Genomic DNA, 15,864 nt, shown 5'->3' with positions numbered 1-15,864 from the left:
TGAAATTTAAGATTTATATGCTGATATTTTAAAGCAAAATCCTTAAAAGTTGTTAGTTTTAGATTAAATGTTTAAATTAGAATAAAGCCACTTAAATCTCTGTCAACATTAGGATTAGTCTTCACTAGGTTTTTTGAAACCTAATACTGTGCAGAACTGTTATAGTAAAATGTTCCAATAGAGCAAGGAAATAATGTTTCTACCAGACCAGCTCGACTGGGATCAAACGGTGGGTGGTTCTTACTGCTAGGGTCAACTGCATTCCAATGTCTCCCTCCCTCCCTCCCTTTGGTCCTGGGATGGGATCAAGGCTTATTGGAAACGTGGTTTTGATGTTCCTAAGGGAACTTGGCGTCCCATTCGTGTGCACAGTACCTGCTAGTTCATGAGTGGGCATCACTTCATAGGGCTCCATGATGGGTGAGGTACTTACGGCATTGGGAACTTTTATCTTACTCATATGAGTAATTTAAATCCTCTTATTTCTTCAGGGGCCCCAACAAGGCCCCTATCTAATCTAACTGAAAATAATGAAAACACCTCAGTAAAAAGAGGCAGAACTGAGGACACACTACCATCAGTGATACCACTATTCATTTTCCCTTCCTCCAGAGAGCAGTCATTTGGGAAGATGTCACCCTTCTTTATCCAGAAACGATTAGAAGAGTTGGCAGGATCACCAAAATCCATAAAATAGCTGCATTCTGGAGACATTTTAGTTGATGCTGCAAGCCAAAAACATGCATAGCAACTTCTGAAAGCCACATCGTTACGGGGAATATCCATCATTATCCCTCCCCCATAAAACCCTGAATTACCCCCCCCCCCATAAAACCCACTCTGATATGACACTTGGTGTCATATCAGAGTGGGACCTTCTTCATGTTTCTGAAGAAGAGATCTGCTCTGAATTGAGAAACCAATGAGTGACAGCTGTCAAAAGAATATTGATTCAGAAGGATGGGAATATCATCCTAACGTTCAACACCCCACGGCCTCCAGGTTCCATAAAGGCAGGCTATTTAAACTGCCCAGTGAGGATTTATATTCCGAACTCACTGAGGTGTTTTAAATGCCGAAAGTATGACCACTCTCAAACAGTTTGTCGTGGCTCCCCTACCCGTGCTTGCTTTGTTGCTAAAGACCACGAGAGCAAGGAATGTTTAACTTCTAAGCCAAGTTGTACTAACTGCCAAGGAGAACACCCTGCATACTTCGAGCATGCCAGCATGGAAGGATGAAAAAGAAATTCAAAAACTAAAAAACAGGCTTGAACATCTGTCAGGAGGCCAGAAAACGCATCCAACCAATACATAGCACCAAGCCCTCATACACCCAGAAAGCTTCTGGGAAAAGTACCATCGGCACTCAGACTGATACGATTATTCCACCAAGGGAGTCATTTACTCCCATTATGCACTATTTATTATGTTCCCAAAAATCACACTCCTGTATCCATACCTCTTAGTGCTCCACCACTTCCAAAACAGAATTTGAAAAAAACTCCAAAAAAATTGGAACAGCCACCTACAATTCAAGAAATAACGGATGTAGAAGATAAGGAGGTGCAGGATGAATCAGTCTTGAAATTCTTTGTGAAAGAAGAAGATATGGATACAGGCCAACGCCCAGTCTTTCCAAAGAGAGATAAATCCAGGACTGAGAAAATGAAGCCGTCAGCCCTTTGGAAGCCACCAGATGGACCCAGTAAATCTAAATAATGGGCACATTTAAATTTCTACAATGGAATTGCCATGGATTCCGTATAAACATTGTTGACATCAAGGCTTTCCTGAGCAAGCATGAGCCAACTTGCTTACAGGATACATAATATAAGGCAAATGAGGACCCTTACTTACGTAAATGTTGAGTTATTCCCAAAGACAGAGCTGGGGATGGACCTGCCCACAGAAGAGTTGCCATCCCCAGGCAGACTGTGATGATCTCATTAAGCAATTGCCACCCCCTTTTCTATTATTAGGGGATTTCAACAGACATAATACTCTGTGGGGAAGTTCTGATATCAATAGAAGTCAGATTATCAAGCGATTGCTTGAAAACAATGATCTGGCCATTCTAAACGTGGGATCTAAAACCTTTTCCACATGGCTACTTCTACATTTACTGCCATTAATCTTTCCATCTGCTCCACTTTCCTCGTGCTCATGGGAGGTTGAAAACCTTTATGGTGTAAAGTGTAAAGTGTGTTTAGGGTCTAACGGCACCAGGGGTTTCCCCATCTCAGTGTAGTCTACATTGTCGTGTGTTACAGAACACTGTAAAGGCCAGAGATTTAAAAGTGTATGGATATTGTTGGATGTAGTGTCGTTGTTCATCTGGCCATTTAGCCGCTGGACCCCTACTGAGGCCCAACGTTGCCCACACTTAGCCCCGTGGAGGCAAGCCAGGTACAAGTATTTTTAAATAAGTACTCTGGCAGGTCCTGCCACCTAATTTCCTGGGATTTCAGTGGCTAGGATCCGAAAAAAAAAGGGGGGGGATGCGCTAGAGTTTGGGTCAGGCCAAAGGAGTTTTAAGTATAGTGTTGGAATTGAGAATTTTGGTTGTAGGGCTAGGATAATTTTGACATGGGATGAATGCTAGTTGGAAAGCTAGGGGGGGGAGACTAAAGGCTTGGGGGGGTGAGAGACAGAAGTATAGGGTCGATAGAGTAGATGACCCCAAAATCAGTGAGGCAGGCCCATGCCACACCAGAAGGAAAGAGGGGGCAAGGGGAGGAGACAAGGGAACCTTCACCTTCTCCCCGCCAGAACAGGGGAGAAACAGGGCCGTGCAAGGGAGCACGGGTTCAGGATTGCCACGTGGCATTGGCAGCAATGCTGTGTGAAGTCATAGTTGGCAGAGTCCAGTCCGAGAAGGTAAAATTCGAGTAGTGCAATCCTGGGACAGACAGATCCCATCCAGGCGGTGAAGTCATTTCAGTAGTGAGTTAACTTGGTGGGAGGTGAAGCCGGAGCGGCAGTCATGGTAGATGGAGGTGATGTTGAGACTGCATTTTAAAGGAACAATTATTGTGCAGGTTGAAAGTCTTCACGGGGATTGCAGTATGCTGAAGCCAGTAGTGGTCTTGACACATGGCTGATTAGGCCGTTTCATTGTCTGGTTGGGTTTGATTCTGTGGTTGTGGTAGGGTTTTCCGCCTCGTGAAGAGGCTCTGAACAAAGTTCGAAAAGGCTGTGTAGGTATGGTGGTCTTCCAGGAGATGTTGCTCCTGATGTCTCAGGATGAAATGAATTTGTGTGATGAGAGAAGATCTGAGGTCATCATATAGTAGGCAGTCATGCATCAAGTGATCCCAGGTTTCCTCCGCACCACAGGTGCAAAGGGGGTTGTCGGAAAGTTCAAGAAGGTTCAGTTTGCTGCGAAAGGCACCATACCCTGTTAGGAGGTACGTGGTTAGAAGGCCAGGAGAACCAGGATGGTGATTTGGGATATATTTTGCATATGTCCGGTATAAATTTGCGGGTGATGGCCCCTTTGGTGGATTCAGACCATCTAGCATGCCAGGTCTGTTGTAAGTAGGTTAGGAGTCTGCTTTTTTCACTGGAATAAGTGTTAGCAGGATCCGTGGTAAAATCAATAAAGGTGGTAGACTTTCCTCTGCTGAGCTGATACAGCATCCCCACATGGGCCACCTCAAGGTCTAGGGGCAGTACACCAGCAAGGACCTGTAGAACGTGCATGCTGGAGGTGCAACATGCTCTGGTTATCGTAAGGAGAATTGGCCGTTGAATGATGTTCAGCTTTCTTCGTCTTACCACAGTGGAGGCTTTGGGGAACCATATGCCAGAACCATAGGTGATAGCTGGTATGAATATGGCTTTATACAGTAAGGCTAGAGTACATTTTTTGAGCCCCCAATCTCGGCGGATCACCCTGGCAACCAGTGCAATGTAATTTCTTATTTTCTTCTGTAGATAGTTGAGATGTGGGAGAAATGTTAGTTTGGTGTCGATCATAATGCCAAGGAGTTTCAGCTGAGTAACAAGCTTAATGGTTGTGCCATGTATCTTGATTTGAGGCAGCCTCCGCGGATCAAGATAGCCCTTCAGGAGAATGGATTGGGTTTTTGTGGATGAGATGCTCAGATAGTTTTTCCGGACCCACTCTTGCAGGGTGGTAAGAGCTCTGTTGGCAAATACTTCAAGTTGAGCCCTGGAGTCCCCTGCCAGGATCAGGGAGAGATCATCAGCATATGCCAAGGTCTGGACATCGCCTAAGTCAGTACTGAGAAGCTCGTCGAGTAGAGTTCCATAAAAGTGGGCCCAGGACAGAGCCCTGAGGGCAACCTCGGTGGACACGACGTTCCACACTGGAGAAGGGAGCCTGAACCACGATGCTCCTGTCACTGAGATAGCTGCCAATGCAGTTGTAGAGATTTCCTGGGAGCTCAGCGCGTCTCAGCCGTCCGAGGATGCTAGGCCACCATAAGGTGTCGAACGCCCCAGCAAAGTCGATCGAGATGACGAGGAGGTACTTCTGGGTGCAGTTCCTGGCAGCATTTGTAATGGTCTCCAGCGCATCGACCGTAGACATGCCCGGTTTGAATCCAAATTGATTTCGTGCTGGTAGCTGTGCAGTATTATAGTGGTTTTCCAGTCTCTGTCTAAGGAGCTGCTCAAAGACCTTACTCAGCACAGAAAGGAGAGCAATAGGTCTGTACGAGTCAGGGCGATCGTGCGGTTTAGTTGGATTTTTGAGTATGAGCCGAATGGACGTAGTTTTCCAATCATTTGGGAACCATCGCTTTAGCAGGCAATGGTTGAAGAGGTTTAGCAGGGTTTCTGGAGCGAATTCGGCAACTTTTTTAATTATTTCGGGCTCGAGCATGTCCAGGCCTGGTGACTTGTTATTTTTCAGTCTCCCAACAGCCATAGAGAGATCCTCGATGTTGAAAGGCTCTTCCATGAGTGTTGAGTTATAGTTGTTATTGTCGAGGGTTTGGGTTTGGTTTGAATTTTATTGGCGCATTAGCATCTAAGGCTATAATGCGCCAAGACCAGGTAATGTTATTGTCGAGGCAAAGCTGCTGTTGTTCTGGTGAGTTGTCATCTGGTGGCTGTTTGAAAGAGTGATCAAGTATGTTTGAAATTGAATGCTGCCAGGTGGAGGTCAGTGTGGCCTTGTGGAGCGAATAACTTCACCTCTTGGCAGTTTATTTGTTGTTACCTTGAACACGACACCCCAGGGGTCAGAGTTATCAACTGTTGATACCAAGTGCTGATAAAGACACAGTGCTGATAAAGACACAGTTGATACCAAGTGCTGATAAAGACACGTAAAAGACTGTCCCAGGACAGTCTTTTACGCTGCCTGATCATCGCATTGTAGGCGTTTCGAGTTTCTCTGTACTCCTGCCAGAGGTATTCAATTTCTGCGGAGGGCCAGGATCGCCTGGCCCATTGGAATGCATGCCTCTTTTGGTTTACTTCACGTCTGAGGGCCTGAAACTCCCCTGACCACCAAGGGACCGCCCCAGGGATGGGATTTTTCCGTTTTATTGCTGTATTTGCAGCATTCGTAATTATGTCCATGACCTTGCGCTGATGGGAGTCTGGATGCTGAACTTGCACATTCTCGGTTTGTAAGTACAATATTCCATTGATGAGTGTTTCTTTAAACAGGCTCCAGTCAGCTTTGTTCAAAGCGTATCTGTGTTGCTTCTGTCTGAGAATTGTGGACTGAGTGATCGATCTGTACATGTTGAAAGTTATGGTTCGATGGTCTGAGGTGGACCAGCCCTCCCATACGGTCCAATCCGACAGAGATCTAGCAAAGGACCTGGTGGAGAGAGTCACGTCAATCATAACGTCCCAAAGTGAGCTGGAAAACGTCCGCAGGCTGTTGGGCCTATCTGACTTCCAGACCACTATTGGCCAGGAACTCCTCCAACCGCTGTCCATTTGCAGCACCTCTACGCCCTGGGGTCTCACTGTGCTAGAGGGCAGAGCGGCAATTTACGTCGGAACAAATGACAATCTTTGCAACCACCAGTTCTGTTAAGACATATTGTAGGTACTAGACTGCAGATAGGATGCCCTCTCCCGGCCTGCAGTACAGGGAAACGGCATAGAAGTTGCCCAGTGAGGAGATGATGTGAGCACAGGCGGCCCATGGAGAGCAGAGATGAGATATCTGCATCACAGTCACGTCAGGATGCCTCACAGCGATTGCCGCCCAGGGTGTCACACCAGGAGCCTGGACAATTTTGTAGGACAAGGGGTATCCTCTGATTTTGTTTGAATGAGTGTAGGGTTCTTGTATTAAGAGAATGTCGATGTTTTCCTCATCTGCCTTCTGTCGGAGTTGTCCCACAACGGCCTTTGCCCGATGCGCGTTTATTTGCAGGAATTTTATCTTGTTGCTGTTATACTGTTTATGCAGTGTCCCCATAATTTATTCGTCGTTGGAGCATGCTCTTGGCCTTGATGTAGACAGGGCATTTACTATCCCGAAGTGAGTGGGCATGAGGTAGTTTCTGGCTTTTACAGTTAGCACAGATTGGTTCATTGGTCTTGTTCGGGCAGGTTTCATAGCTGTGTCTTTATCAGCACAGTTTGTTTGTTATTTGGTTTTTAGGAGCATTAGCAACTAAGGCCATATTGCTCCGGGATATGCGGTGGTCATTCCATGACCTTCCCGCATCCTCCGTATTTGGTGGTGACGGGCTTGAACCCCGGTCTATATCAGCACAGTGACCACAGGTCTGTTCTGTCTGGGTGCACGTGTGACCGAAACGACAGCATCTGAAGCATTTTGGGACAGCTACATGCTCCTTGTAGTGGTGGGAGCCCCAATTTATGTACACTCGATTGTGGTGGGTCAGTATGTGCCAGGCTGTTGGTGCCAGTTCTACAACCCAGTTGAAGGAAGTGCCACTTCTAGACTTCGTTTGGTACTTTGGCTTTATTAAGTTAGCTGGGTCCTCTTTTGGGAGTGCATGTTGGAGGTTACGCCTGTACAATTCATCTCGTATGGTGTTGGGGTCCAGGCCCTTGTCGATGCCATAAATTACTATTGAGGGTGCCTTTTTCCTTTGGGGCTCAGCTAGAAGGCCAAGGGTAGGTATCTTAGCATTTGTTAATATCATATCAGCGTCATCCTTCGAGTCAGTTTCTATGATAATGCCCGTATTTCGGGTCTTTCGGATGGATTTTATTTTAGTGTTTCTTGGGTCATCAGAAAGGGAAGCGATTACAGTCTTCTTAATCTCCTTGCTTGTTTTTGGTGCATTGGCTGTGGCCGGCTTGAGAACTACCAGGTGTGGTGTTGGTAGTAATGTCTTTCTTTTTGGTGGCGGGTCCGTTCTCATATTTGGCTTTGTGTTCCTCAGCGCATCAGCAAAAGTTGGGACGCTGTAGCATTTGTGTGCCCCTACATTCGAGGTATGCCTCGAGTTTGGCCTCATTCCTCTCAGAAGCAAGGTGAACATTGCGTAGGATGGTTTCAAGATTTGCCCAGATACCACCAATCGCGCCCCGAAGGGTTGAAGTAATGTGTTTATTTTCTAGTTCGACTTGCAGGGCCAATACCTGCTCGTTAACGGTGCCCTCTGGAAGAGTTGGGTCGATGTTAGTCGACTCTTGCTGTTTTGTCATCTTTTCGCGGTTGTCTTGTGTGGGGCCCTGGGATCCCTGGGGCTCTTGAGGCTCACTTTGTGAGCAGGTTTCCCTGTCCGATTGGGGAACTACCCATTTTTTGTTTCTTGTTGGATACCAGTGTCAGCCGGACATCCTCAAAATTATCCGGGATCTCAATGTCAGGTTGGTCACTTTTTGTGTTATTGGTTTGTTGAGCGCTCGATGACCGTTCAGTGACGTTACAAATAAATTCAGTGGGATTCGTACTGGCTGTATCCATATTCTCAGATTAGTTGGAAATATCGGGAATATTCAGATAACAGATTATTGCTGCACAGTTAGATAGAGGTTTGGTGCCAACCACAGGTTTGTGGCTAAATTTGAAGCCAGATAGTGCACGGATGTCGATTTGGACTATCCCCCACTGTCACGTGAGGGGGGACGCACAACTGTAAAGATAGCCTTGGAGAACTTGTGCTACTTTCTTCTAGCATTTCTGCAGCCGCAGAAGCTTATGGTGAAGTCTGTTTTTCCACTATAAAAGCAGGAACGAAAGTAAAAGCTGAACCTTTATGGTAGTGATGACTTCCCCATATTATCCACCATTTCTAATGGGAGACAATGCCACCAGTCAAGGATACCATCAAGTCAAAGTGCTTGACTTGATGGTATCATCACCTACCATCATTCAACTTTTCCATCAAAAATTAGGATAAGGCCACCACCCCACCATCTGGCTACCAACAACTCTATGCTGTCCAGTACCCTGACTTCTTGCCTGTCTTTACTGATGGCTCAAATTCAGAGTCATCTGTTGGATCTACTGCCATCTTCCCAGATCACACTATGTCTGGGAGGCACCTCCATAACCAGGTAGGCAGGAGCAGCAGTGCGTAGCACACGCTTCTTGATTAGACCGGGGTTCGAGCCCGTGACCGCCAAATACGGAGGATGCGGGAAGGTCTGGAAATGACCACCGCATATCCCCAGAGCAATATGGCCTTAGCTCCTAAAAACCAAATAACAAACAAACAAACAACTCTCCCAGGAATACTGCAGTGAATTGTATGGTGTATACAATGTGTATACAGATAAAGCCTGCAGTATACAACAGGCTTTATCGGGGTCAAGGTATAACCCTCATCCATTCCTGACCTGGAACCTGCAAACATTACATTCTCTTTTTGAACATTCTTTGCTGGATCCCAAGCCACATTGGGATCAGGGATAATGAACTGCCAGATCACCAGAACCCCACAACACTCTTTGCCTGTTAGTCCCCTATACAGACTACAGGCAGCTAATACAAGATAAATTACTTTTTCAATGGCAACAATCTTGGCATGAGCCAAGATTGTTGCCATTGAAAACAAGCTATATCAGATAAAGCCTGTTATCGAACACTGGCAGTCTAGTTTGCACAGGGACCGTAGAGAGGAAGTTGTTCTAGTCCCCTCTGCATAGGACATAGTCATCTTATGCATGCATTCTTGTTGAAGGCAGATGACTCTCCTTTCGTATTTGTCAATATTAAACTTCAGTTGCCATTTCTCAGCCCATCTACCTAACTTTTCTAGATCCTGTTGATCTTTACTATCATTAACCACCCTACCAATTTTTGTATCATCTGTAAACTTGGACATTAAGCCTGATATACCTTCATCGATATCATTAATAAATACACAAAACAGCCTTCATTCCCTGCTCACTGACTGCAACTTGACTTTGATATGATACAGCCTACTGCCTGATATGTCCAAATAAACCTTGGACATATCACATACTGCCATGCAACCTTTCACTCACATCGCTGGGGAAACACATTATCCCATAGAACATAATGCAAATTCAACCCGCACTGAGAACCCTGCATGCAAAGTGCATGCCAGTCTACACGGACAGTTCTAAAATTGACACCTATGTTGATGCAGCAGCAGCAGTATCTCCCAACCTTACCATAGCCAAGAAACTCCGCATTGAATGCAGCAGTTGCACTGCAGAACTCTGTACTATCTACATAGCATTAAAATTCACCTTCTCAACAAATATACTGCCTTGATATCTATACAGATTCCATTAGTGCCATCCGAGGTATACAGCAGAATAAAAATCATGATAACCCTTTACTCATACAGATTTGGAATACTGTGACCAAATTAAATAAGAACAAACAACAAGTTCTCTTTTGTTGGATCCCTGGTCACGTGGAATTGCTAGAAATGAACATGTTGGCCTAGCTGCCAAAACTGCTACAGATTCTGTAGGTCATTCTAAAGTATTGACCTACAGACCCCTATTTAGACCCCTAACTGTCTCTAGGGGTCAGCAACCTGTGGCTTGCAAGCCGCAAGTAACTGCAGCTCTTTAACTTTTAGCCCACACGAAGCAAAGTTTTAAATGGAGTTAGAAGACTTAAAATCAAGGACATGTGGAGTTCAAGACTAAAATGCCTTAAAACTGAAACTGAGGATTTGGAGAGGCAAAAGGCTGCTCTTGCAAGTCTACATAAATGGATGCCGATTGATGCATGGTGTAGCTTACCGGACACACACAAATTTGAAAATAGTTGCGTTTGGACTTCTCTCAGTTTTTGATTCAACAAATTTCTGTGGGCAAATATTTTAGAATATGAACTATATTAAAAATAAAACAAGAAACCATCTGAACAATGCAAGTCTCTCAGCATGCTTAAAGATGAAAATTACAGCATACTTCCCTGATATTGAGAGACTCGCTCAAGGAGTTCAGCAGCAAAAGTCACATTAATTAGAAATACTATTAATAAATAATATTTCAAAATATATTTTTTTTAGTAAAACACCTTCCCACTCTATTCCATTTCTTCAACTCCCCCCAGCTTGAGCTGACATGTGACGCTTCAGATTCTCTCTTTTTTTTAAAATTAGATCAAATTATGGCTCTTCACTCAAAAAGGTTGCCGACCCCTGCCTGTCTCTGATTACAAACTAATTATAAAGAAGCAATGTCTTGAGCAATGGCAACACATCTAGCAAAATCAAATTGGTAACAAGCTACTCTGTATAAAGAAAGATCTCAAACCTTGGAAGTTAAGTATACATGAGAACAGACATGAAGTAGTAGTATTAGCTCAACTATGAGTAGGCCATACAAACTAAACACACCTTTATCTGCTTACAGGCACTGATCCACCAGAGTGTACAAACTGCAACACCCAGCTCACTGTGCAACATATACTTATTGATTGCCCCGAATACAATGCTGATTGACAAACTATGTTTGCCTCATTTTCCACAACAAACACCTCTTTTAGCATTACTGACCTCCTAGCAGATACACAACATGTGACCAAAATTTTTAGTTTCCTCAAACAGATAAAACTGTACAAAGCAGTGTAAACTTGAATAACATCTATATTGATAAAACTATGCAATTAACATTACCATAGTTAGGCACATTATGGCTTTGCTACTCTTGCACCACAAAGCTTATAAACAAGCAGCATAGTAGAGAGAAGAATCACATTTGTTTTGTTTTACAACAATAAGGCACACTTTTTTGTGAAACAGAATAAAGGATTTTCAGCTCTGGATTGATTAGGTAAAAATTTTTGATATATACTTGGATTTCAAGAAAGCTTTTGATACTGTTGCACATAAAAGACTGCTGTACAAACTGGAGCAATGTGGCATAAAGGGCAGGTTAGTGCCCTTTGGTGGTTCTCGGTGAACGCACTGCTCTTCGTGGACTAATGTTTTTAGTGGAGTCCCACAAGGTTCGGTGCTGGGCACATTGTTGTTTTCTGTATTTATCAGAAAACAACAACGATGAGGATATATCAGGCTTAATGCCTAGCCTAAGTTTGCAGATTATTCAAAGGTTTACAGGGTGATTAATGACAGTAATGAAGATATGCTGCTTCAACAAGATCTATAAAAATTAGGCAGATGAGCTGAGAAATAACCATTGAAGTTTAACATTGACAAATGCAAGGTACTGCATATGTGTATCTTTGGATAGACACCACATCAAGTTTTCAATGCCAGTGAGACAGGTCTTTGAAACATTTATTTCAAAAAAAGAGAAAACAGTAATCCCAGATTGACATACTAACTGTGTGGTCAGGATAATGGAAAAAGACCTGGGATAAATGTGCAGTTAGATATAAAGTTCTCTGAGCAGTGCAGACAGGCTGTCAGGACAGCCAATGATATATACCAGAACTTTGCTAGCAAGGATAAGGTGTTATCCCTTTGTAAGAGGCCATGGTTAGATTGCATCTTGAGTACTGTACTTGAGGTCTGGAGGCCTCACTTTAGGAATAACGTAGATCTGCTGGAACAGATGCAAGACTTGGCACTTACAGTGAGATCTAATTGAGGCTTTAAGGTCCTGAATGGGTTAAGTAAGCTAAACGTTGATGGCATTCTCCCTCTTGCCGAAACTACATATATGAGAGGGCATAAATTCAAGTTTAGGAAGGATGGTTGCAGGATAGATGTGTAGAAGTTTGTCTTTAGCGAGCAGGTGGTTAATTGTTGGAACAAACTCATCCGTTATTTTGGAAGTGGGTGGTTTGAATAAATTCTAGGAAGAACTTGACAAGTTCCTAAAGTGTAGGGGTGGATGAAGTGTGTAGGCATTTTTTTTTTTTTTTTTGATTGATGGTTTATAAGCTTGCTTTCTTGCATCATTTGTCACTACTAATATTAATTCTCATTCAGCCCACCAGGATTAAGCAGAAGTTATTTTTTTCTCTACATTCAACATACTTTTCTGTTGGATTCCAAACCACACTGAAATCAGTGGTAATGATCTGGGAGATGCAGCAACCAGGTCACTCACTCAGTATTTGGATTGACGATAGCATTAAAAAACAGATCCCATCAGATGGCAATATAATTAAACAAAAGGCACACTGAAAATTTATAATCATTTAAAAGAAAATGGAGAATCTTCCGTTAACCCGGAGTTTGTTGCCAGTAAACATTGGTTTGAGTGATTTAAAAACCGCTTCTCATTGCACAACATAAGAATTCAAGGGGAAAGTGCATCGGCTGATATTGAAAAGCATAGATACATGCCACATCAAATTTTCACTGCCGATGAGATGGGAAAAGAATGCCCAACAGAACATTTATTTCAAAAAAAGAGAAAACTGCACCAGGTTTTAAGGAATCAAAAGATCATGTAACATTAGTTATGTGCGGTGACATATCAGATTACATGATAAAACCTATGCTAGTTTATAGATCCTCATGCAATGAAAAGTGTAAATAAAAACACATTTGGTGGAAATAGCATCAGAGGTAAACCAAATCAATTCAGAGGGTGATAGCGCAGATAAAAATTCTGGTTCCAAATTTTAACCTAAAAAAAAAAAGCATGTGGAAAGGCATAAACTTAGCTGAGCAATTAAAATCTTATTTTTCGAATGCAGATTCTTCAACTGAAAGGAGCATAAATTCAAAAGGGAGCTTCAAAAGCAAACAAACCCGGATTACTGATTTTTTAAAGAGAGCATAAGATACATGAAATCTAGATGCTGCAGAAGAATGTTCAGAAGTTGAAGATATTCTGCAACAGAAAAAACATTCTTGTTTTATTGCGCTTAGCAGCGATGAAGAGGAAGAAAATTAAATGAATGTGCATTATCTGACATATCACAGTTTGTAAGATGTTTGTTCAGTTATTACTGTTTTTAATAAAAATTAAGTTTCCGATAGTTATAAAAATTGTTTTTTTTATTAGCTTTTGGAACGTAACCCCCCTTTTTGTACTGCTTCTTAGTCCAGTGCAAAACTGTTGTGTAACACGGTTTTGCACTGCATGAGATTTTGTAGGAACCTAAGTACCGTGTTATAATAGGGTTACCTGTATATATCATTTATACCTTTTTTGACAGTACAGTAAACCCCCCGCTAAATGCGGTATCTGTATTCGCGGTTTTGCATATTCACGGTCGCTGATTTAATATAAAATGAAACCTAAAAAAATGTGAATTTTAAATCGCTGTGAACATTTTCCACCATAAAAAAAACATGGACGTGGCTAAAATCATCTTTCCTCGTTAAAACAGCGCTCAGTGGGTGGGGGAGAGGGGTGACAAAATCGCGAGCGTGGATGTTTCTCGCTAGTCCTTGTTCAGTATGTGCTATGCGCTTGTCATGGAAGGTTTCGTCGTTTGCTTTTAATTTATATGCTTATAAATTGATATACTTACAAAAGTGAAAAATCTACCGTTTTGCAGTGTGTTAGTGTAAACAGACTTTTTCGAGTGTGTTAACGGAAGAAAGTGACTTTATTGTGGACAAATTCTTTTCTAACTCCTACAAAAATATGGCTACGAATAACAAGGGAATTGTGAAAAGATCAAAGGTGATGACATTAGCGAGTAAAATTCAATTATTAGACAATTTATAATGGTGAAAGTGTCTCGTCAGTGGCAAAACATTATAAAATCAATGAGTCAACGGTACGATCAATCAAGAAATCGGAAGAAGAAATCCGCCGTATTGTCTGTGAAAACGCGCTAATTGCTCCAAAAATTTGCTCTGTAGCTCGTGATGTTAAATTAGAAAAAATGGAAAATGCCTTAAATCTGTGGATAGAAGACCGAATTCAGAATAAAATTCCCTTAAGTTCACTCATCATTCGTGAAGAGGCAAAACACCTTTATCAACACTTTAGCGATAGACTGATGGTAGAACTGGCGGGATAAGTTTTTTAGCTAGCAAAGACGCTGATTTGAAATTTCTAGTAAATATATTTAATATTAAAGTGTTTCTTATTTTCATTTCGATGCCTTATGCTTGCATTTCACTATGTACTGCATATATGCATAGTCATATTATGAAGGTACATATAATACATACATAGACAAAATTTTAGACTAGTTTTTCTTATATATTTCATAATTTGGAACGGAACCCCTTTATTACTATGGGAGCCATAACTAAGTATTCGCGTTTTCGGTATTCGTGGCATTTCTCAGGAATGTAACCCTCGCGAATAGCGGGGGTTTACTGAATTTTATTATCTAGCCTATAAATATATTTTGACAGTGACCAGCTTTCATGAGTTACTGTAATCTTTTACCACTTTTTTCTCTGCTATTAATTTTGTAGCTGTTTTCATTCATTTACCATTGTTGGCACATTTAAGCCTGTTTATGATGCATCAATAAACTCCAAACCAACCAACAAAACATTTAATATGGTTTGTTATAAACATGTAAATTATAACTGCACATATGAAAAGTATGGCTAGATTGGGAAAAACTGGCCTGAAAAATATGGCCAGTTTTTGTAATCTGCTTAATATAAATTATTCAAAATTAAAAAGTTTCTTAATGTACTGAAGTGTTTCCAGTTACAATTCGTTTATACAGTACTTATATTTACTAACGTGCCCTTTAATCCTGCAATGGGTACACACAAAAAAAAAAAAAAAAAAAAAAAGCATGAGCAGGGGCCCACTACCTTGCATTTAAATGGTATATTTTTGGGGAGGAATTTTAAAAATGTAAAGATTGTTTAAAATTGTGCAATTTATAATTCCTTTTCTTCTCTTTATTCTGGTTATATTGTATAATAAGAACAAGTAATATTTTTAATAAGAGTAGTTACCCAAAAAAAATTTTTTTTTTAACTTCCCTGACTGTTTCATTTCCAACACACACACAGGGGCATAAAATGAGAAAAAACTGAAACAAAAAAATTATAAGAACAGATAATGTCAAATTCTGTGGCACCTCCGTAGCCAGATGGGCAGGAGCAGTAGTGCATAGCACACGCTTCTTGATTAGACTGGGGTTCGAGGCCATGACCACCAAATGTGGAGGATGCGGATGGTCAGGGAATGACCACCGCATATCCCCAGGGCTGGTGTCAGGAAGGGCATCCAACAGTAAAAATTGCATGCCAAAACAATAAAAACACTGACCGACCCCATATAATAATGGGAAAGGTGAGGAAAAAAAAAAAAATAAAAAAAATATATATATATATACATATGTCAAATTCTGTACACCAATAGAAATTCTTTGCATTTTTTATGGTTGTACCTCTCCAATTAAAAAATAATCAGTTATTCACATAGAAACTGAAGGCTATACTAGATATATATTAAAATTCATACTACATAATTATGTGAAATATTTTAATACAGCCAGTTCCCGCTTTAAGAGTTCCCTGGTTTACAAGTTTTTTTTCTCAAGTATCAACAAAATCGAAAATATGAACATTAATTGCGAAAAATGAATGTTAAACATTAATAAATACCG

The 15,864-nt window shown here is 41.7% G+C and overlaps 1 protein-coding gene across 5 annotated transcripts in view; it reads left to right on the top strand.

Moving 5' to 3' along the window:
• LOC150079291 (intermembrane lipid transfer protein VPS13D-like) overlaps positions 1 to 15,864 on the top strand; it is a 1,618,665-nt gene that overhangs the window by 1,592,314 nt on the left and 10,487 nt on the right. The gene's annotated exons all lie outside the window — the stretch shown is intronic.

This window comes from Mastigoproctus giganteus, chromosome 10 (assembly GCF_048544385.1).
Source record: "Mastigoproctus giganteus isolate SK-2022 chromosome 10, ASM4854438v1, whole genome shotgun sequence".
In the NCBI taxonomy this organism is placed as follows: Eukaryota; Metazoa; Arthropoda; class Arachnida; order Uropygi; family Thelyphonidae; genus Mastigoproctus; species Mastigoproctus giganteus.
The sequence above is the reverse complement of the archived record's forward strand: the minus strand, read 5'-3'. Positions and strand labels throughout refer to the sequence as shown.